At 41.4% G+C, this 24,775-nt stretch overlaps 1 protein-coding gene across 5 annotated transcripts in view; it reads right to left on the bottom strand.

Moving 5' to 3' along the window:
• SAMD12 (sterile alpha motif domain containing 12) overlaps positions 1 to 24,775 on the bottom strand; it is a 365,638-nt gene that overhangs the window by 237,532 nt on the left and 103,331 nt on the right. The window lies entirely within an intron of this gene.

Genomic DNA, 24,775 nt, shown 5'->3' with positions numbered 1-24,775 from the left:
AAGATGTCCTTTTGGTAGCTGTGGTGGAAACTATCACCTCGACCTGCTGCTCAATCTCTGGGCAAAATCTGTGGGTCATGTTTTATGTCTCAATAACCGAATTCTCGGATGCAGACATTTGCCTCGGTTTTTGCTCTCTCCCTCATCAGTCCATAAAGTTGTGATCAATAAATGACCAGTTTTTCTAAACTTCTGGAGCCTCACCACCATGGTTGACATGGCCAAAAGTCCCACAATACCACAGATTGCAGCTTCGCCTCTGTGAACCAACTGGCCCCAAAATCTGGTAAGTTAATCAAACGCCTACACCTAACTTCATAGAGATGCACCCCCGAAGTACCTTTTTCACTGTCCATAGGATAGGTGCTCAAAGAGGGTTTAATCTGGATGGGGCATTACAAGCCTTAAGTGGACGACGATTGACTAGAATAGTTCTCCAGGAAGCAAGAGGCACGCTCTGGGTGCACCAAGCCATTAGCATTCATAGAAAATTTTCTACAAAACTACACAGTTGCTTCAGAGTAGTATGGCATATGTCATGGCATCATGGGCGCTATATTGATGCGAAAGGACAATTTCAAGTGGATTAAAGAAATCCTGGTTTCAAAAGAATCACATGTTGTATTCCAAAAAAAGTTACAACATTCCAAAACTGCTATGTGTTTTGAGCCTCTTAGCACTGTTTGCCGTAGCAGCGAATGGTGGAAGACAGTAGTGGATTATGATATATGGGTGGTAGCTAGAGATGAGCGAACATACTCGTCCGAGCTTGATGCTCGTTCGAGCATTAGCGTACTCGAAACTGCTCGTTGCTCGGACGAATACTTCGCCCGCTCGAGAAAATGGCAGCTCCCGCCGTTTTGCTTTTTGGCGGCCAGAAACAGAGCCAATCACAAGCCAGGAGACTCTGCACTCCACCCAGCATGACGTGGTACCCTTACACGTCGATAGCAGTGGTTGGCTGGCCAGATCAGGTGACCCTGGGATAGACTAGCCGCTGCCCGCGCTGCTCGGATCATTCTGTGTCTGGATGCCGCTAGGGAGAGAGCTGCTGCTGGTCAGGGACAGCGTTAGGGTGTTCTATTAGAATAGTGTTAGGCAGGAGTGATTCTCCAAGAACCCAACAGCCCTTCTTAGGGCTACAATAACGTTATACTTTTTTTTTTTTTGTTTGCTTGTGGCTGGGCTTGCTGGCACTAGTAGTGCAGCTAGTACCATATTGTGAGGAATTTGCAGGGGGACTTGCTACCGTTGTGTTTAGCTCTTAGTGACACGCATATCCACCTCAAACACCAAAGTGGGAAAATTTATTAGGGGTTTGATTTCAATTAGGCACAGTCTGCCAGTTTCTTTTTATTTTACGTTTATTTTTTCATAACTCAGCGTCATCTCATCAGTGTGCTTTCATACTTGGCTAGAAAATAGCCAAAGGAGAATCCAAACGGCTTACTTACGCCTACAATAGCGTTATATATATTTTATTTCTGGTTGATCTGCTGGTGGCTGTCCTTGCTGCAGTGCATATACTAGCCAATTGTGAGGAATTTGGAGTGAGACTTGCGACCGCTGTGTTTAGCGCTTAGTGACGCACATATCCATCGCAAAGACCGAAGTGGGATAATTTATTAGGGGTTGGATTTCAATTAGGCACAGTCTGCCAGTTTCTTTTTATTTTACGTTTATTTTTTCATAACTCAGCGTCATCTCATCTGGCATAGCAGTGTGCTTTCATACTTGGCTAGAAAATAGCCATAGGAGAATCCAAACGGCTTACTTAGGCCTACAATAGCGTTATATATTTTATTTCTGGTTGATCTGCTGGTGGCTGGCCTTGCGGGCGTGCATCTACTACCATATTGTGAGGAATTTGCATTGAGACTTGGGACCGTTGTGTTTAGCGCTTAGTGACGCACATATCCATCGCAAAGACCGAAGTGGGACAATTTATTAGGGGTTTGATTGAAATTAGGCACAGTCTGCCATTTACTTTTTATTTTACGTTTATTTTTTCATAACTCAGCGTCATCTCATCTGGCATAGCAGTGTGCTTTCATACTTGGCTAGAAAATAGCCATAGCAATAGGATCGTTTGGTTTTAAAAACTAAAAAACACAAAAAAAAACAAAAAAAAACACAAAAAAAAGTAAAAAAAAAATGTAAGTTCTAACTTTCATTTTCAAAATGTTTAACCCGAGGGCTAGGGGTAGAGGACGAGGGCGGGGACATGGGCGTCCAACTACTGCAGGGGTCAGAGGCCATGGTCCTGGGCGGGGTGAGACACCACCTGCTGATGAGGGAGCAGGGGAACGCCGCAGAGCTACACTCCCTAGGTTCATGTCTGAAGTTACTGGGACTCGTGGTAGAGCACTGTTGAGGCCAGAACAGTGCGAACAGGTGATGTCGTGGATTGCCGACAATGCTTCGAGCAATTTGTCCACCAGTCAGTCTTCCACGCAGTCCACCCATGTCACCGAAATCGGCACTCCTCCAGCTCCTGCACCTCAGCCTCCTCCCCCCCAGTCTGCCCCCTCCCAGGAAAATTTGGCATTTGAACCGGCATACTCTGAGGAACTGTTTTCTGGACCCTTTCCACAGTCACAAACCACTTGTCCGGTTGCTGCTGAGCAATTTTCCGATGCCCAGGTTTTCCACCAGTCGCAGTCTGTGGGTGATGATGACCTTCTTGACGTAGTGGAAGAAGTGTGTAAAGAGGTGTCCGACGATGAGGAGACACGGTTGTCAGACAGTGGTGAAGTTGTTGTCAGGGCAGGAAGTCCGAGGGGGGAGCAGACTGAGGGATCGGAGGATGATGAGGTGACAGACCCAAGCTGGGTTGAGAGGCCGGGTGAACACAGTGCTTCTAAGACGGAGGAGAGTCCTCGACCAGAACAGGTTGGAAGAGGCAGTGGTGGGGCCAGACAGAGAGGCAGGGCCAGAGCTGGTGCATCAGCGCCAAATGTGTCACGTAGTGAAGCTCCCGTGGCGAGGTCTCCCACGGCGAGGGCTAGATTTTCAGAAGTCTGGAGGTTCTTTAAGGAAACACCGGATGACCGACGGACTGTGGTGTGCAACCTTTGCCAAACCAGGATCAGCAGGGGTTCCACCACTACTAGCTTAACTACCACCAGTATGCGCAGGCATATGAATGCTAAACACCCCACTCAGTGGCACCAAGCCCGTTCACCTCCGGCCGTGCACACCACTGCTCCTTCCCCTGTGTCAGCTGATAGTCAGCCCCCTGCCCAGGACCCTGGCACAAAAACCCCATCGTCGCCTCCACGATCCTCCACAGCATCCACCAGCGTTCAGCTCTCCATACCCCAGACGCTGGAGCGGAAAAGAAAATATAGTGCAACCCACCCGCACGCCCAAGCCCTTAATGTCCACATCTCCAGATTGCTTAGCCTGGAGATGCTGCCCTATAGGCTAGTAGAGACCGAGGCCTTTCGCAACCTCATGGCGGCGGCCGCCCCTCGGTATTCGGTCCCCAGCCGCCACTACTTTTCCCGATGTGCCGTCCCAGCCCTGCACCAGCACGTGTCAGACAACATCATCCGTGCCCTGACCAATGCCGTTTCTGACAAGGTCCACCTGACCACGGACACGTGGACGAGTGCTGCCGGGCAGGGCCACTATATATCGCTGACGGCACATTGGGTTAACTTGGTGGAGGCTGGGACCGAGTCTGACCCTGGGGCTGGTCATATACTGCCGACGCCGAGGATTGCGGTGCCTACCTCGGTCCAGGTCTCAAAGGCCTACTATGCCTCCTCCTCCTCCCACCCCTCCTCCACCTCCTCCTCCGAACTACCATCCGTGGGCATGGCGCCATCAGTCGCTAGCTCTAGGCACAGCAGCAGTGCCGTCGCTAAGCGACAGCAGGCGGTGCTCAAACTGCTGAGCCTAGGCGATAAAAGGCACACCGCCCAAGAACTATTACAGGGCATCACGGCGCAGACTGATCTGTGGCTGGCACCGCTGAACCTGAAGCCAGGCATGGTTGTGTGTGACAACGGCCGTAACCTGGTGGCGGCTCTGCAACTCGGCAGACTGACACATGTGCCATGCCTGGCCCATGTGTTAAATCTGATAGTTCAGCGTTTCCTCAAGACATACCCCAATCTGTCTGATTTGCTCACGAAGGTGCGCCGCATCTGTGCGCATTTCAGGAAGTCCAGCACAGATGCTGCCACTCTCAGGGCAGCGCAGCGCCGCCTCCAACTGCCCACTCACCGACTGTTGTGCGACGTGCCCACGAGGTGGAATTCAACATTAACCATGTTATCCAGAGTTTACCAGCAGCGCAGAGCGATTGTAGACTGCCAGATGTCAACTTCCACCAGAACTGGTAGTCAGGTCAGTCAGCTTCCTCAAGTCTACAATGAGGAGTGGACGTGGATGTCTGATATCTGTCAGGTGCTGAGTAACTTTGAGGAGTCAACACAGATGGTCAGTGGCGATGCCGCCATCATCAGCCTCACCATCCCGCTGCTTGGCCTGTTGAAAAACTCTCTGATCAGCATGAAGTCGGAAGCTTTGCGCTCGTCACAAGAGACGGGGGAAGAAGATTCCCTTGTTGATAGCCAAAGCACCCTCAGGTCTGTTTCTTAGCGCATATCGGAGGAGGTGGAGGAGGATGAGGAGGAAGAGGAGGAGAATGTTGGCGAGACACAAGAGGGGAGCATTGCTCAGACCTTCACTGTTCAGCGTGTATGGGCAGAAGAAGAGGAGTTGGAGGAGTTGGAGGAGGAGGAAATGGGCAGTCAGGCCAGTGAGGGGAGTGAATTCTTGCGCGTTGGGACTCTGGCGCATATGGCAGATTTCATGCTAGGCTGCCTATCCCGTGACCCTCGCGTTCAAAGAATTTATTCCAGCTCCGATTACTGGGTATTCACTCTCCTGGACCCACGGTACAAGCAAAATCTTTCCACTCTCATCCCTGGAGAGGAAAGGAGTGTGAGAATGCATGAATACCAGCAAGCCCTGGTGCACAAGCTGAAACAGTATTTCCCTTCTGACAGCGCTAGCGGCAGAGTGCGTAGTTCTGCGGGACAAGTAGCGAGGGAGAGTAGGCGAGCAGGCAGCTTGTCCAGCACTGGCAAGGGTACGCTTTACAAGGCTTTTGCCAGCTTTATGTCACCCCAGAAAGACACTGTCACCTGTCCCCAGTCTCGGCAGAGTAGGGCTGATCTTTACAGAAAGATGGTGAGGGAGTACGTAGCTGACCATACCATCGTCCTAAATGATCACACAGCTCCCTACAACTACTGGGTTTCAAAGCTGGACATGTGGCACGAACTGGCGCTGTACGCCTTGGAGGTTCTTGCCTGCCCTGCCGCTAGCGTCTTGTCCGAGTGGGTTTTCAGTGCAGCTGGTGGCATCATCACCGATAAGCGTACACGCCTGTCGACTGACAGCGCTGACAGGCTGACGCTTATTAAGATGAATAAAGCCTGGATTTCTCATAATTTCCAATCTCCACCAGGTGAAGGAAGCTCAACCTGAATAATTTATGCACTCCTCCTCCTCATTTTCCTCCTTCTCCTCCTCTTTGTACACTAAAGCAGAGGAAACTGGCTATTTTTTGACAGGGCCCACTGGCTCTAGCTATAGTACTTTATGCATTTAATTTTTCTGGAGGGCCACCTACCCGGTCCTCTGTTTTAAACAATTTTTGGGAGTGCCACATACAGGCACTCAATCTATTCAATTTTTCTGGAGGGCCACCTACCTGCTCCTCTGGTTTGAAAACTTTTTTGGACTGCCACATACAGGCACTATCCAAATTAAATTGTCTCCATAGCAGCCTCCACACGTTGTCTCCATTGCTACCTCCAAAAGTCGTCCATATAGCTGCCTCCATACATCGTCCCCTTATCAAACGAGGTGTGTCAGGCACAAATTTGGGTTGTTTTCATGGATTCCACATCAAAGTTGTTAACTTTGTCGCCACCCTGCTGTGTTATCCACAAAATATACTGGCAAACTTTTACCATTTAGGGATATTATTTCAGCGCTTCTTGCGCATCTGTTTACATTCCCCTCATCCGCCATATCCCAAACTTATAAGAACGCTACTACACTTAACTTGGTGCAGGCTGGGACCGAGTCTGACCCTGGGGCTGGTCATATACTGCCGACGCCGAGGATTGCGGGGCCTACCTCGGTCCAGGTCTCAAAGGCCTACTATACCTCCTCCTCCTCCCACCCCTCCTCCACCTCCTCCTCCTCCGAATTACCATCCGTGGCCATCAGTCGGTAGCTCTAGGCACAGCAGCAGTGCCGTCGCTAAGCGACAGCAGGCGGTGCTCAAACTGCTGAGCCTAGGCGATAAAAGGCACACCGCCCAAGAGCTATTACAGGGCATTCCACATCAAACTTGTTAACTTTGTCGCCACCCTGCTGTGTAATCCCCAAAATATACTGGCAAACTTTAATCATTTACCGATATTATATCAGCGCTTCTTGCGCATCTGTTTACATTCCCCTCACCCGCCATATCCCAAACTTATAAGAAGGCTACTACACTTGATCTTATACAAAAGGTTCTTAGAAGTGCTGTTTGGGGAGTAGCCTAGAGACAGGGGCTTGGATTGGCGAAAGCTCGCCTGGCAGCGGAGCGCCAGCTCCATGCCAAGATCCAACTAACATAGTTTTAACTGCAGCACCTTTAATCTACTACTAGTTCACTGCCTCCATACATGGTCCCCTTATCAAACGAGCTGTGTCAGGCAGAATTTTGGGTTGTTTTCATGGCTTCCATGTTAACTTTGTCGCCACTCTGCTGTGTAATCCACAAAATATACTGGCAAACTTTTATCATGTACCGATATTATTTGAGCGCTTCTTGCTCACCTCCTTTGGTTCCTCTCTGCCACCCATTGGTTTGAAGCCTGAGTCCATTTAGGGTATGTCGCCATGACACTCTCTAGCCTGCTGCCGCTGCCTCTGCATGCCGTCCCCTATAGTGTCAGGGTCAATTATTGGATGTTTTAGATGCTATCTAGCTTCATTCTGTCACTCTGTCATGACCATGCTGTTGCCCATAATTTTGGCATAATGGTGCGATTAAGCAGCCTCAGAGGCATCCATGCATGCTGCCCCTGCTGTTTCCTGTCCATTTCCGTGGTGTTTCCATCCTTTTCTGAGGTTCCCAGGTGTTTGGCCAAGCTTCCCTGTGCAGAGCCTTGGTCCCCTTGAAAAATGCTCGAGTCTCCCATTGACTTCAATGGGGCTCGTTATTCGAGACGAGCACTCGAGCATCGGGAAAAGTTCGTCTCGAATAACGAGTACTCGAGCATTTTAGTGCTCGCTCATCTCTAGTGGTAGCCCATGATATATAGGTGGTAGCCCAAGGGCCCAAGCCTTCTAGGAGGTCCTGGGCCACCCGAACCACCTACCAAATTTTATACTCAGTAGGACCTTCACGCATGAAATCCTTGTACACCTGATCTTGCCCTGAATACACATGTACATGAGAGCCATTTCAGAACCTTTGAAGGTGCTCCAAAAGATTTGAAACCGCAGTAGGCGAAAGGGAATCAAGAAGCTAAAATTTAGTACCAGATGTAGGAAGTGAATTCCAGACTTGTAGGGGCAATAATATTAATACAGCTCAGTCTTAATCCACCCCAGGTGGTAGATTACATTAAAATGGATGTCTCAGATGTGGTGACCACCTCCTAGAGTAAAGCTGATTCCTCTGTTCAGGGACCAATAATTCCAACATGGTATCCTGGTGTCTATTATGGGGCAACCTCTTTAATAGGGTATAGCACTGTGTAATCGAGAAACATAAATTTTTTTGGGTGTTTCACCTTAAGCAGAGAGGAAATGGCACACTTTGGAGTGCGACGAGGGATAATGTGAACATATTCATTATTCAGGTTGCGCTAGGATCATTAGTGAACTATATATGAATTTATATTCAAAGATTTTCGACTTCCTAGTAGAAAGACATCAGTTCTATTTTGGGCACAAAGCCACCAAGGAATTTTCAGAGGAAAAAAAATATGTTCATAGTTGCGGAATAGAAACAAAAACGGCATCAGCGTGAAACTAGAAAACAACAAGATGAAAAAACTTCAAAACGAGGAGGCAGCCGGGTCGTAGCGGGGAATTAAAGTTGTATAATGCGTATTTTCATTCCATCATCTGCCCAGTCCTGACAGCTGGGAGGGAGAACATCAATGTCCACTTGAATTGCTAATAGGTTCAATAAAAAAAAAAAAAAATTCCAAACCCAAAAATTATGAATATTTAAAGGGGAAATGTCAGCAGGTCATCTACATGGATGAATTAGCGTTGTAGACAAGGAAGGAAGCAAAGGAAAAAGAAGTATCGAGGGAACTGCATTCATTTGGGAAGAAGTAAGATAATTTTAGCATCGTGGTCACCGGAGTGTAGTGAATAGAGGACTGTTGTCTAGTGTGTCAAAGAATAAGCAACGCGCCCGGAGAGAGAAGACGTGTCTCCAGACAGAAGCCACTCATACAGCCATGTTGACCATGCAGATATGTTCTCTATCTATCTAATATCTATCTATTAGAGATGAGCGAACATGCTCGTCCGAGCTTGATGCTCGGTCGAGCATTAGGGTACTCGAGACGGCTCGTTGCTCGGACGAGTATTTCCCCTGCTCGAGATCGAGCATTTAATTAAAAAAAACACAGTGAAGAACAATGAAGAATAGAATAAAAACAGTGAACACAGGATCATTTAAGATAAAAACACAGTGCAGAACACAGTGCAGAATAGATTACAGATGTTCGGCACATCTGCTTACTTGTCGGGAGATACGCGCGGAACGGCGCGAACAAAATAGCATGTGAAGAACAATATATATGTGTGAAGAACACATTGCAGATGTATTTAAACATCTGCAATGTGTTCTTCACACACATATATATTGTTCTTCACATGCTATTTTGTTCGCGCCGTTCCGCGCGTATCTCCCGACAAGTAAGCAGATGTGCCAAACATCTGTAATCTATTCTGCACTGTGTTCTGCACTGTGTTTTTATCTTAAATGATCCTGTGTTCACTGTGTTCACTGTGTTCACTGTTTTTATTCTATTCTTCACTGTTCTTTACATCTGCTAACTTGTCGGGAGATAATATACGCGCGGAACAGTGAAGAATAGATCGCAGATGTTTGCAAATTATCAGAAGACATTATTTTTCAATTAAATAACACATTTTATTCCTGAACCATGGTCCCTTTGAAAAATGCTCGGGTCTCCCATTGACTTCAATGGGGCTCGTTACTCGAAACGAGCACTCGAGCATCTGGAAATGTTCGGCTCGAGTAACGAGCACCCGAGCATTTTAGTGCTCGCTCATCTCTACTATCTATCTATCTATTTATCTATCTATCTATCTCATATCTATCTATCTCATATCTATCTATCTATCTCATATCTATCTCATATCTATCTATCTATCTCATATCTATCATCTATCTATCTCATATCTATCTCATATCTATCTATCTATCTCATATCTATCTCATATCTATCTATCTATCTATCTATCTCATTCCTATCTATCTATCTATCTTTCTATCTATCTATCTTTCTATCTATCTATCTTTCTATCTAAATAAAGTAAAAAGCGGGCAGCACTCCATGGTTCAAAATTTCAAAATAAAAGGTGAACTTTATTGAACAAGTGGCGACGTTTCGGTGTGTAACACCTTCATCAAGCCTAGGCTTGATGAAGGTGTTACACACCGAAACGTCGCCACTTGTTCAATAAAGTTCACCTTTTATTTTGAAATTTTGAACCATGGAGTGCTGCCCGCTTTTTACTTTATTTATCTACAAGAGGATCAAGCCAGACCCTTTGGGGGCGCTGTACCCCTCCTTATTAGGAGTCCATAAGATTGTGCTGACTTGGATTTTACTTCTTCTATATCTTTCTATCTATCTATCTATCTCATATCTATCTATCTCATATCTATCTATCTATCTAGTTTTCTATCCATTCCATGTCTTGATTTGTTTCAAATAAAACCTGCCACCGGGAATATGCTTATTAAAGGCAACCTGTAACCAGAAGGCTATATTTCAGTGTGGACAGGTTCCCATAGACACTGTAGAGTGGCTGGCAGTCATGTTTGTATCATACCTTGGTTTTCTTAAGTTCTTGAAATATTCGATTATCTGTGCGAGCATGTTTTTCTCACGTCCCGGGGGATATAGTGTTGGTCAGGATTTTAGTTAGCATTGACATGAGTGTTGCATTTACTTACCTGGTCCTGTCGCGATCCCCGAGGTGCGTTGTCTGATGAGGATGAAGTCCGGCGTGATTCACTAAGATCGTGCGCCCGATATCCTGCCAGTGTCGCTTCCCTGCTAAGGTCCGCCGGAGTTCACCTTCTTCTTGGTGCATGTAAGTGCATTGTCTAGCAACACAATTTGAATTTTAAATCCCGCGCTCAGTCCGAATCAGTCGGGTTGTCCGACGGCCACGCCCCCTCGATTTGTGTCGGCGGGATTGTGCCAACATCCAATCGCATGCGCAAATCAGAAATAGTCGGGAAACCCGATGGAAATGCGGTGTGCGGACCCTTAGTAAATGTGCCCCATAGTCATCTAAGCAATGTTCTAGGGTAATAGGAGAAGTAGTGTGGGCACACGTATATACACAGGGACTGCCTTACAAATCCGGTCACTTTATATGTAAACTAGTGAGTTTAGAACCAAACCTAACGGCAAAGAGTGTGATTGTGACAGTGGTCATATTAACTGTATTATAGTGTTACAAACATAAAAAACTGGTTGATTGAACTAGACCCTGGTGACCTCTAATGGTACCCCCTGGTAGTGTGTTGGTATAGCCACTATGAACATTCTCCTAACCACACACTGTGACAATTTATGAAAGTTGATTTGTAGATTAGGAAAATATCATATATATATATATATATAATTTATTTTTACTGGCTAATACGTATAAAGGTTAAGTTTCAGACCAATGGGTTTCAGTGAGGTCCCTGTGGACCTTTTTTGTAATTTGTGATGGTTGGGGCAGCAAAGTGGCTTAGTGGTTAGCATTACAGCCTTGCAGCGCTGGGGACCTGGGTTCAAGTCCCAGGATCAACATCTGTAAAGAGTTTGTGTGTTCTCTCGATGTTTGCGTGGGTTTCCTCTTGGTCCTCTGCTTTCCTCCCACACTCCAAAACATACCGGCAGGTTGATTAGATTGTGAGCCCCATTGGGGACAGGGCAAACTCTGTGCAGCGCTGCGTAATCTATGTGCGCTATATAATTATAATTATAATTTTGGTGGGTTTCTAGTAACATCCTAAGCCCTAAACTATCTTTCCCTAATCTTATAACACTTCCTAACCTTATTTACACCTCATCTAACTAATAAGCAAATTTGCAGCAGAGGCTACTTGACATGGAGTATCTTCTCCGGGCCGTGACAGCAATGGCTACTCTACGCCCCAGTAGCCTACGTTGTCCATCCTACCTCTGCGTCCCATTTATCATTTTTGGAATTACCACTCTATATTACTGTATGTACACATTTTCATAAAGAGGTGTTGTGATGTTGTAATGGATCTTTATGGTGGCACCAAGACGAATTATGATACCATATTTGGTCATCATAGATGGGCAATGGGGTGTAAGCGCAGGGGCCCTTCCGTGGTCATTCATGTTCATCTCGTTTACCTATAGGGGAGTCCAGGCTCAGGAACAACCTATTCTGGTCCTCCATAGGAAAGCAAACCATAAGCAGAACCATAGGGGTGATAATGGGTCTATGAGGTCAGTAAACCTGTCAACTGGAACGGTCAACTAGAAAGTTGGAGGACCATTGCTATAGTCATAAAATTGTGAAAATCATCCTACTGTTTCTATTATCTCTGTAATGTCTTATTTTATTTGTATATGTTCCCCAGAATCTGTAAAGTGCTGTGGAGTTGGATGGCGCTATATAAAAAAAATTATTATCTACATAATATAACGAGCAACAGAATTTAGACAAATCGTCAAACTGTTAACGCCCAATTCTTTCAGGGCTATGATGATGCCAACCATTCAGAAACCCATTTGGTATACAGAGCCTAGGAGTATCATTGCTTTGAAACGTTCCCGCTAAGTACAATGGTGGTCTACCTAAGGTTATCTTGCGTGGGATTAAAAACCGATCAAGCTGTGCAAAATCACGAGTCTTAAAAAAAAATATATGAAATGTATGAATATGGACAATTCTATTGAAGTTCGACATAACAAGGGACATAATAAACAGGTATTCATAGCCTTGGAAATGCTTCGCGAGTCATGAGAAATCCAAAAATAAAAGATTTAAGTGGCCAATTTTCTATTCAGCCCCGAAAAGCTCACAGTCCATTAGCCGGTGTGTTGCAAAAATTTTCTTGCATTGTGATAAAATAGAAATCAATAGATGATATGGGCAGCCGTGACTTAAGGTAATACAAATAAATAAATTGTAATTGTGAATCTGCACAGTTCTTAAAGGCAATAGAGAGTCAATCAATACGGGGCTCTCTGCAAATGGCATTTTCACACATGGCACAAACTACTTTGCAAAATTGTTATAACACTTCTTAGACCTTGTACTGCAGGAGCAGAAGCGGACCCTGCAATATACAGATTATAGCGGAGTCTGACCGCAAGCGTATAAGAGATCGTTAAAAAAAAGGACTCTGAGCTGTGTAGAAGAGACAAGTAATCAGATTTTCAAGGAAATCTACCATCAAAATCCATCATGATAAACCGGGGACACTTACTCATAGATCCAGGCACTGTGACTGTGTTCATCTCCTTATATTTGTTATTAATAGCCTCCCTCTTTCTAAAAATCAACTTTTAAAATTATGCTAATGGGTCTGAGGGGCTACTAGGGTGGTTGCAAGAGCTCCTCCATGCTGTAGCTTTGCAGATTGCTACACTGTGCAGGAGCAGTTCCTCCTCCCACTGTGTACCACAATTTCCTATGCTGTAGTGAGGTTACATCAGGCAGAGGGGGAAGGGGAGAAGTACTAAGCAGGAGAAGAGAGTGAGACAGTGTAACAGCCTTGCAGCACAGAGGGGCTCCGAGAACCGCCCCAGTAGCCTTTCAGGCTCATTTGCTTATTTATAAAAGTTGATTTTAGAAGGAAGGAGGCCTTGCTCCATAAGTGATATATATCCCATATGGCAGTGATGGCGAACCTTTTAGAGACCGAGTGCCCAAACTACAACAAAGACCCACTTATTTATCGCAAAGTGCCAACACAGAAATTCAATTTGTGATTCAAACTCCCTTCTCTGTCAGTTTTCATTGATAGCAGCACTCCAATGAGGACACCAATAAAGCAGAAAATAGTCCCAGGTACAGCTGTCGCTTTAAAATAGCTCTGTGCACAGCAAGTCCTGGGCTGTCTGGGACTGCAGGAATATACCTGGAGTCCTCTCTGGTGATGGCCTGAGTGCCCACAGAAAGGGCTCCGAGTGCCACCTCTGGCACCAGTGCCATAGGTTAGCCATCACTGCCATATGGTTTGTATGGACCCTATGGGGGATATTTATCATACGCCAGTGCTTGTGTGGAGAAGCCCTTTCCGGCGCGGTATGGCATACTCATGAGGGGGACCTCCCCCGGACCGCCCCTCCTACTCCATAGGCCAGCGGTGACTGCCGAGCGTCACGTGGCAGTCACCGCCCCTAATCCCGCCCCCTCATGAATACGCTGGACCGCTTACAGCGTGGTCTGGCGTTTCTAGTGTACATCGCGGCAGTGTCTGCTAGCGTTATCAGAGGTAGTGCTACCAGGTGGCTAAATTATAGAATTTGATATAATTCCCCACAGACTGCTTTTTTGGTTGTATATAGGAATTGAAAGCTGGCACTATGTCGCTTCTGTTCAATCCTTTCAAATCTGATCGTCCTTATTTAGATTGACAAACTAAATTCAGTCTTTTAGGAACTCGTAAACCTTTCTTCCAGCAGAGAATGTAGAATAAACATGTTGTGTGAAAGGGAGATTCTGCAGAATATCACAGCTGTCCACATTCTGGGTAACCTAAATTCCAAAGAGGACTTTCTTAGGCCCCATGCACATGACTATATTAGGGGCCCGTGATCTGGACGTACAAATTACATCCAGGTCACAGCCCCCATAGAGGTCTAGTACACCCGATCATGCAATCCATGGAATAATGTGATGTTATGGTCTCTTTGTTGGATCTTTGAGTGGTAATGGGAAGGACTGAGACAAGTTTGCACCATTAGGTCTAGAAGAAAGAAGAAGAAAATCTAAATAGAGAATGTACATCAGGTGTTTTCTACCGTTACCACAAGGCTATTCCTCCAACATCTGTTGAGATTGTGGTTCCCCCAAGGAAGAAATTATACTAATGCAGCAAGTAATAAAAATTTTGTTCCAGCTGCATTTTCAGGTGGCTGGTCCCTCGGCAGCACAAATGCTCTTCAAGATGCCATAAGAAGCTCAAAGAGTCTTCATTATCTATTGGCTCTAATGCTTCCGAGGGAGGGATAGAAAGCTCAGATTCTCTCATTCATATTCAGGAGATAACAAGATACAGAAACAACCTGAAATCCAACAATAAATCTAAAAAAATTATATTCCTGTCCCGGTGGATGAGACCTTAGGTTGTAAGGTATACAACCAAATCCCCGTAAAATGCTTCTCCATCAAACGTGTCATAAGGATCTAGAAACTTGTAGATCTTCCAATAATTCTGGAAGAATCTGGATTTGACCAGGCTAGAGTAGAAAGTTGGAATTATGGGATAAGCACTTTGTTTGCTAGCTGCATTCTCTGGCAATCACTTTGAGCCTAAGATGTTGTACCCTGGGCAAGAGCAATTTCAATGAAGACCTGCTCGAGCTTGGGTTCAGAATCATTTCTACTTTCGAGTTCTAGTACAAACATAGTTTTCAGTCGAAAGAGATTAATGCCGCAGGAGTGGAAGTTGGGTCCTAAATATTTCTGTAATGTCCGTGCCTAAACGTGTCACTGTCCGCAGTTGGCAGAATAGATGGAGTTTATTTGTGTGTGAACTGTGGCTTACTGCTTGTGTTTGGATTAACTGAGCCACGCCCTGCTCCTTGCATTTCAGCCCTGCCCAACAAGGGTTACTAGCCTTGACAGTTTCCCCAGTGTGCTTCTGGAGGAGTGTCCGGGAACTGCCTTATATACCTGCCTATTCCCATCATACATTGCTGGTTATTTTGAGTCTTGTCTTACCTGTGCATCTAGTTCAGTTTTACCTGTCTCCGTTTGTCTGCCTATATCTGTACCTGACCTGTATATAATCTGCTTGATCTTGACCTGACCTTTGTATATCTGCCTGAAGTCCTGTATATATCTGTTGTTTTGCCCGGTCTCAGTCCTGTGTTTGTATTCTGTGCACCAGTGTGAACACTGGTCTATACCTGTATTCCGGTAACCTATTCAGACCCGTGTTAGTATTCTGTTCACCAGTGTGACCCCACCTTCCTGTCTGTCTTGTGTCGGTTTCTGTTACCAGTGTGAACACTTGTCTATTCCTGTATTCTGGTTACCTGTCCCCTCCACCATCCAGCAGCTGCCAGACGAAGTAAGTTTTCATTGTCATTTTGTAGGGTCGCTCAGGGACTGTCAGATAGGTTCCTGATAGTGGGTTCGCCCTTATCAGGGCGGTTTATCTACTTTAGGCAGGGCCTTAGCCCGCAGGGACGTCGCAGGGTAAGTTCGCCACCGGTTACCTAGTCTGACAGCTAGCGCCAAGCCTGGTTGTGGTTGCGCTTTGTTCCTGGACAGGTACTGACAATTTCCAGGAGATTGAAGATATAGTAAGCTGTAGAAATGGCCATTGGAATAAGTAGTCCTGCTTTCTGTAGATTGTAGAGAAATCCAATGTAGTCAATGTGCCATCCATCAATTGAAGTCACCAAGTCCCTAGCAAATTTCCTTATGTCTTTAATTCCAGGAATCCTTCAAAAGATCTTTAAAATTTTGGGATTTTTTCATTGTTCTAGACCAATCAGGTGGAAGGTTACAGGAGCCAGTTGGAGCACTTGGTTGTAAATTTTAATCTTCTAAGTAGTCTAGTCTGTGGCACCTGCGACTGGTAATGGACATCAACTCTCCCTTCTCAAGATTTGTTGTAACAAATGTTTCTTCTATTCAGAACATTAACGAGAATCATTTTCCTCATGATATTTTTTTTCAAACTTGAAGATTATGTTCACAAGCAATTTTCAGCCCTTGGATGTCAAGTGAGCAATAATGATCTATTTGTCTAGAAAAAAAAGGTTGAGACAACTATCTGGGAACACTTTATGCATCTTATCTGGCTCCAGAAGAGGTTTTCCAAGAATCCTTTTGCTGGGAACCATTAGCTTCCACTTCATGGACAGAGAGGACTTATGTCAATACTTAGTCTTCAATGCATCTCATGGTCCACACTGTCTTGTCTGTAAGTACTGCACACAAGACTTTTAAGGTTCTTGGAGTTATCTATTATCTATAATATAGCTTTTCTCAAGAGCAAAAATGCTGCTACAATATACGGAGACTATTTTATGCATTTTTATTACAAACGAGTGATCTATGTCTCCTTTTGCAGATAGATAGACTTGTCCTATTGTAGGGACACTCATTTTGTGGTGCCTGAGGATGACTATAATAATGCTCCCTATGTACAAGAATATAACTACTATAATACTGCCCCCTATGTACAAGAATATAAATACTATAATACTGCCCCTATGTACAAGAATATAACTACTATAATACTGCCCCCTATGTACAAGAATATAACTACTATAATACTGCCCCCTATGTACAAGAATATAACTACTATAATACTGCCCCCTATGTACAAGAATATAACTACTATAATACTGCCCCCTATGTACAAGAATATAACTACTATAATACTGCCCTTATGTACAAGAATATAACTACTATAATACTGCCCCCTATGTACAGGAATATAGCTACTATAATACTGCTCCTATGTACAGGAATATAACTACTATAATACTACTCCCTATGTACAAGAATATAACTACTATAATACTGCCCCCTATGTACAAGAATATAACTACTATAATACTGCTCCCTATGTACAGGAATCTATCCACTATTATCTATTGCCCCTATGTACAGGAATATAACTACTATAATACTGCCCCCTATGTACAAGAATATAACTACTATAATACTGCCCCCTATGTACAAGAATATAAATACAATAATACTGCCCCCTATGTACAAGAATATAACTACTATAATACTGCCCCCTATGTACAAGAATATAACTACTATAATACTACTCCCTATGTACAAGAATATAACTACTATAATACTGCCTCCTATGTACAAGAATAAAACTACTATAATACTGCCCCCTATGTACAAGAATATAACTACTATAATACTACTCCCTATGTACAAGAATAAAACTACTATAATCCTGCCTCCTATGTACAAGAATATAACTAATATAATACTGCCCCCTATGTACAAGAATATAACTACTATAATACTGCCCCCTATGTACAGGAATATATCTACTATAATACTGCCCCCTATGTACAGGAATATAACTACTATAATACTACCCCCTATGTACAAGAATATAACTACTATAATACTGCCCCCTATGTACAGGAATATAACTACTATAATACTGCCCCTATGTACAGGAATATAACTACTATAATACTGCCCCCCTATGTACAGGAATATAACTACTATAATAATGCCCCCTATGTACAGGAATATAACTACTATAATACTGCCTCCTATGTACAAGAATATAACTACTATAATATTGCCCCCTATGTACAAGAATATAACTACTATAATACTACTCCCTATGTACAAGAATATAACTACTATAATACTGCCCCCTATGTACAAGAATATAACTATTATAATACTGCCCCCTATGTACAAGAATATAACTACTATAATACTGCCTCCTATGTACAAGAATATAACTACTATAATACTGCCCCCTATGTACAAGAATATAACTACTATAATACTACTCCCTATGTACAAGAATAAAACTACTATAATCCTGCCTCCTATGTACAAGAATATAACTAATATAATACTGCCCCCTATGTACAAGAATATAACTACTATAATACTGCCCCCTATGTACAGGAATATATCTACTATAATACTGCCCCCTATGTACAGGAATATAACTACTATAATACTACCCCCTATGTACAAGAATATAACTACTATAATACTGCCCCCTATGTACAGGAATATAACTACTATAATACTGCCCCTATGTACAAGAATATAACTACTATAATACTGCCCCCTATGTACAGGAATATAACTACTATAATACTGCCCCCTATGTACAAGAATATAACTACTATAATACTGCCCCCTATGTACAGGAATATAACTACTATAATACTGCCTCCTATGTACAAGAATATAACTACTATAATATTGCCCCCTATGTACAAGAATATAACTACCATAATACTGCCCCCTATGTACAGGAATATAACTACTATAATACTGCCCCCTATGTACAGGAATATAACTATTATATTACTGCCCCCTATGTACAAGAATATGACTACTATAATCCTGCCTCCTATGTACAGGAATACAACTACTATAATACTACCCCTATGTACAAGAATATAACTACTATAATACTGCCCCCTATGTACAGGAATATAACTACTATAATACTGCCACCTATGTACAAGAATATAACTACTATAATACTGCCCCCTATGTACAAGAATATAACAACTATAATACTGCCCCTATGAACAAGAATATAACTACTATAATACTGCCCGCTATGTACAAGAATATAACTACTATAATACTGCCCCTATGTAAAGGAATATAACTACTATAATACTGCCCCCTATGTACAAGGATATAACTACTATAATACTGCCCCCTATGTACAAGAATATAACTACTATAATACTGCCGCCTATGTACAAGAATATAACTACTATAATACTTCCCCTATGTACAAGAATGTAACTACTATAATACTGCCCCCTATGTACAAGAATATAACTACTATAATACTTCCCCTATGTACAAGAATGTAACTACTATAATACTGCCCCCTATGTACAAGAATATAACTACTATAATACTGCCCCCTATGTACAAGAATATAACAACTATAATACTGCCCCCTATGTACAAGGATATAACTACTATAATACTGCTCCCTATGTACAAGAATTACTACTATAATACTGCCCCCTATGTACAAGAATATAACTACTATAATACTGCCACCTATGTACAAGAATATAACTACTATAATACTTCCCCTATGTACAAGAATATAACTACTATAATACTTCCCGTATGTACAAGAATGTAACTACTATAATACTGCCCCTTATGTACAAGAATATAACTACCATAATACTGCCCCCTATGTACAAGAATATAACAACTATAATACTGCCCCCTATGTACAAGGATTTAACTACTATAATACTGCTCCCTATGTACAAGAATGACTACTATAATACTGCCCCCTATGTACAAGAATATAACTACTATAATACTGCCCCCTATGTACAAGAATATAACTACTATAATACTGCCCCCTATGTACAAGAATATAACTACTATAATACTGCCCCCTATGTACAAGAATATAACTACTATAATACTGCCCCCTATGTACAAGAATATAACTACTATAATACTGCCCCCTATGTACAAGAATATAACTACTATAATACTGCCCCTTATGTACAAGAATATAACTACTATAATACTGCTCCCTATGTACAGGAATATACCTACTATAATACTGCCCCTTATGTACAAGAATATAACTACTATAATACTGCCCCTTATGTACAGGAATATAACTACTATAATACTGCCCCCCTTTGTACAGGAATATAACTACTATAATACTGCCTCTATGTACAAGAATATAACTACTATAATACTGCCCCCTATGTACAGGAATATAACTACTATAATACTGCCCCCTATGTACAAGAATATAACTACTATAATACTGCCCCATATGTACAGGAATAAAACTACTATAATCCTGCCTCCTATGTACAAGAATATAACTACTATAATACTGCCCCTATGTATAGGAATATAACTACTATAATACTGCCCCCTATGTACAAGAATATAACTACTATAATACTGCCCCCTATGTACAAGAATATAACTACTATAATACTACTCCCTATTTACAAGAATATAACTACTATAATACTGCCTCCTATGTACAAGAATATAACTACTATAATACTGCCCCCTATGTACAAGAATATAACTACTATAATACTACTCCCTATGTACAAGAATAAAACTACAATAATCCTGCCTCCTATGTACAAGAATATAACTAATATAATACTGCCCCCTATGTACAAGAATATAACTACTATAATACTGCCCCCTATGTACAGGAATATATCTACTATAATACTGCCCCCTATGTACAGGAATATAACTACTATAATACTACCCCCTATGTACAAGAATATAACTACTATAATACTGCCCCCTATGTACAGGAATATAACTACTATAATACTGCCCCCTATGTACAGGAATATAACTACTATAATACTGCCCCCCTATGTACAGGAATATAACTACTATAATAATGCCCCCTATGTACAGGAATATAACTACTATAATACTGCCTCCTATGTACAAGAATATAACTACTATAATATTGCCCCCTATGTACAAGAATATAACTACTATAATACTGCCCCCTATGTACAGGAATATAACTACTATAATACTGCCCCCTATGTACAGGAATATAACTATTATATTACTGCCCCCTATGTACAAGAATATGACTACTATAATCCTGCCTCCTATGTACAGGAATACAACTACTATAATACTACCCCTATGTACAAGAATATAACTACTATAATACTGCCCCCTATGTACAGGAATATAACTACTATAATACTGCCACCTATGTACAAGAATATAACTACTATAATACTGCCCCCTATGTACAAGAATATAACTGCTATAATACTTCCCTCTATGTACAGGAATATAACTACTATAATACTGCTCCTTATGTACAAGAATATAACTACTATAATACTGCCCCCTATGTACAGGAATTTAACTACTATAATACTGCTCCTTATGTACAGGAATATAACTAGTATAATACTGCCCCTTATGTACAAGAATATAACTACTATAATACTGCCCGTTAAATACAAGAATATAACAACTATAATACTGCCCCTATGAACAAGAATATAACTACTATAATACTGCCCGCTATGTACAAGAATATAACTACTATAATACTGCCCCTATGTACAGGAATATAACTACTATAATACTGCCCCCTATGTACAAGAATATAACTACTATAATACTGCCCCCTATGTACAAGAATATAACTACTATAATACTGCCGCCTATGTACAAGAATATAACTACTATAATACTTCCCCTATGTACAAGAATGTAACTACTATAATACTGCCCCCTATGTACAAGAATATAACTACTATAATACTGCCCCTATGTACAAGAATATAACAACTATAATACTGCCCCCTATGTACAAGGATATAACTACTATAATACTGCTCCCTATGTACAAGAATTACTACTATAATACTGCCTCCTATGTACAAGAATATAACTACTATAATACTGCCCCCTATGTACAAGAATATAACTACTATAATACTACTCCCTATGTACAAGAATAAAACTACAATAATCCTGCCTCCTATGTACAAGAATATAACTAATATAATACTGCCCCCTATGTACAAGAATATAACTACTATAATACTGCCCCCTATGTACAGGAATATATCTACTATAATACTGCCCCCTATGTACAGGAATATAACTACTATAATACTACCCCCTATGTACAAGAATATAACTACTATAATACTGCCCCCTATGTACAGGAATATAACTACTATAATACTGCCCCCTATGTACAGGAATATAACTACTATAATACTGCCCCCCTATGTACAGGAATATAACTACTATAATAATGCCCCCTATGTACAGGAATATAACTACTATAATACTGCCTCCTATGTACAAGAATATAACTACTATAATATTGCCCCCTATGTACAAGAATATAACTACTATAATACTGCCCCCTATGTACAGGAATATAACTACTATAATACTGCCCCCTATGTACAGGAATATAACTATTATATTACTGCCCCCTATGTACAAGAATATGACTACTATAATCCTGCCTCCTATGTACAGGAATACAACTACTATAATACTACCCCTATGTACAAGAATATAACTACTATAATACTGCCCCCTATGTACAGGAATATAACTACTATAATACTGCCACCTATGTACAAGAATATAACTACTATAATACTGCCCCCTATGTACAAGAATATAACTGCTATAATACTTCCCTCTATGTACAGGAATATAACTACTATAATACTGCTCCTTATGTACAAGAATATAACTACTATAATACTGCCCCCTATGTACAGGAATTTAACTACTATAATACTGCTCCTTATGTACAGGAATATAACTAGTATAATACTGCCCCTTATGTACAAGAATATAACTACTATAATACTGCCCGTTAAATACAAGAATATAACAACTATAATACTGCCCCTATGAACAAGAATATAACTACTATAATACTGCCCGCTATGTACAAGAATATAACTACTATAATACTGCCCCTATGTACAGGAATATAACTACTATAATACTGCCCCCTATGTACAAGAATATAACTACTATAATACTGCCCCCTATGTACAAGAATATAACTACTATAATACTGCCGCCTATGTACAAGAATATAACTACTATAATACTTCCCCTATGTACAAGAATGTAACTACTATAATACTGCCCCCTATGTACAAGAATATAACTACTATAATACTGCCCCTATGTACAAGAATATAACAACTATAATACTGCCCCCTATGTACAAGGATATAACTACTATAATACTGCTCCCTATGTACAAGAATTACTACTATAATACTGCCCCCTATGTACAAGAATATAACTACTATAATACTGCCCCTATGTACAAGAATATAACAACTATAATACTGCCCCCTATGTACAAGGATATAACTACTATAATACTGCTCCCTATGTACAAGAATTACTACTATAATACTGCCCCCTATGTACAAGAATATAACTACTATAATACTGCCGCCTATGTACAAGAATATAACTACTATAATACTTCCCCTATGTACAAGAATATAACTACTATAATACTTCCCCTATGTACAGGAATATAACTACTATAATACTGCCCCTTATGTACAAGAATATAACTACCATAATACTGCCCCCTATGTACAAGAATATAACAACTATAATACTGCCCCCTATGTACAAGGATATAACTACTATAATACTGCCCCCAGTGTACAAGAATATAACTACTATAATACTGCCCCCTATGTACAGGAATATAACTACTATAATACTGCCCCCTATGTACAAGAATATAACTACTATAATACTGCCCCCTATGTACAAGAATATAACTGCTATAATACTGCCCCCTATGTACAAGAATATAACTACTATAATACTGCCCCTATGTACAAGAATATAACTACTATAATACTGCCCCCTATGTACAGGAATATAACTACTATAATACTGCCCCCTATGTACAGGAATATAACTACTATAATACTGCCCCCTATGTACAAGAATATAACTACTATAATACTGCCCCCTATGTACAAGAATATAACTACTATAATACTGCCCCCCTTTGTACAGGAATATAACTACTATAATACTGCCTCTATGTACAAGAATATAACTACTATAATACTGCCCCCTATGTACAGGAATATAACTACTATAATACTGCCCCCTATGTACAAGAATATAACTACTATAATACTGCCCCATATGTACAGGAATAAAACTACTATAATCCTGCCTCCTATGTACAAGAATATAACTACTATAATACTGCCCCTATGTACAGGAATATAACTACTATAATACTGCCCCCTATGTACAAGAATATAACTACTATAATACTGCCCCCTATGTACAAGAATATAACTACTATAATACTACTCCCTATTTACAAGAATATAACTACTATAATACTGCCTCCTATGTACAAGAATATAACTACTATAATACTGCCCCCTATGTACAAGAATATAACTACTATAATACTACTCCCTATGTACAAGAATAAAACTACAATAATCCTGCCTCCTATGTACAAGAATATAACTAATATAATACTGCCCCCTATGTACAAGAATATAACTACTATAATACTGCCCCCTATGTACAGGAATATATCTACTATAATACTGCCCCCTATGTACAGGAATATAACTACTATAATACTACCCCCTATGTACAAGAATATAACTACTATAATACTGCCCCCTATGTACAGGAATATAACTACTATAATACTGCCCCCTATGTACAGGAATATAACTACTATAATACTGCCCCCCTATGTACAGGAATATAACTACTATAATAATGCCCCCTATGTACAGGAATATAACTACTATAATACTGCCTCCTATGTACAAGAATATAACTACTATAATATTGCCCCCTATGTACAAGAATATAACTACTATAATACTGCCCCCTATGTACAGGAATATAACTACTATAATACTGCCCCCTATGTACAGGAATATAACTATTATATTACTGCCCCCTATGTACAAGAATATGACTACTATAATCCTGCCTCCTATGTACAGGAATA

This window comes from Engystomops pustulosus, chromosome 5, assembly GCF_040894005.1.
Source record: "Engystomops pustulosus chromosome 5, aEngPut4.maternal, whole genome shotgun sequence".
NCBI lineage: Eukaryota > Metazoa > Chordata > Amphibia > Anura > Leptodactylidae > Engystomops > Engystomops pustulosus.
Note: the sequence above shows the minus strand (reverse complement) of the source record. Positions and strands in the feature narration are given on the sequence as shown.